Below are 422 nucleotides of genomic sequence, written 5' to 3'. Positions count from 1 at the left end.
ACTTCTTAAAGAGTTTGCAACATAAATTTTCCCTTATATTACGTGGATATAGAAAGCGAGGATTACTCTGTCTAAGCAGCATCAAAAAGCTATTGGTAATTACAGACTCACTGATGAAAATTACAAATTGTGCAAAATATTGGCCTAAAGGATATGATCGCTTTAATTCCCGCTTTTAGGATGCCCGTTACGCCATGCGTTAAATTACCCTGAGATCGTAACATTTATGGAAAAAATATAGAAGATAAAATGAGTTTTAAAAAGTAATAATTACCATGATGGTTATCGCCTAAAGATTGTACATCACAGGCACGATTTCGCTCGTCTATGGCAGTGCCAGTGAGTGCCCGTCTTGCTCCCTCTGCTCCCTCGCGACCGTCTTCGAAAGTGCTTTTTGCCCTCATTAAAAAAGGTTATTTTAC

The sequence above is a fragment of the Penaeus monodon genome, chromosome 30 (genome assembly GCF_015228065.2).
Source record: "Penaeus monodon isolate SGIC_2016 chromosome 30, NSTDA_Pmon_1, whole genome shotgun sequence".
Classification (NCBI taxonomy): Eukaryota; Metazoa; Arthropoda; class Malacostraca; order Decapoda; family Penaeidae; genus Penaeus; species Penaeus monodon.
Note: the sequence above shows the minus strand (reverse complement) of the source record.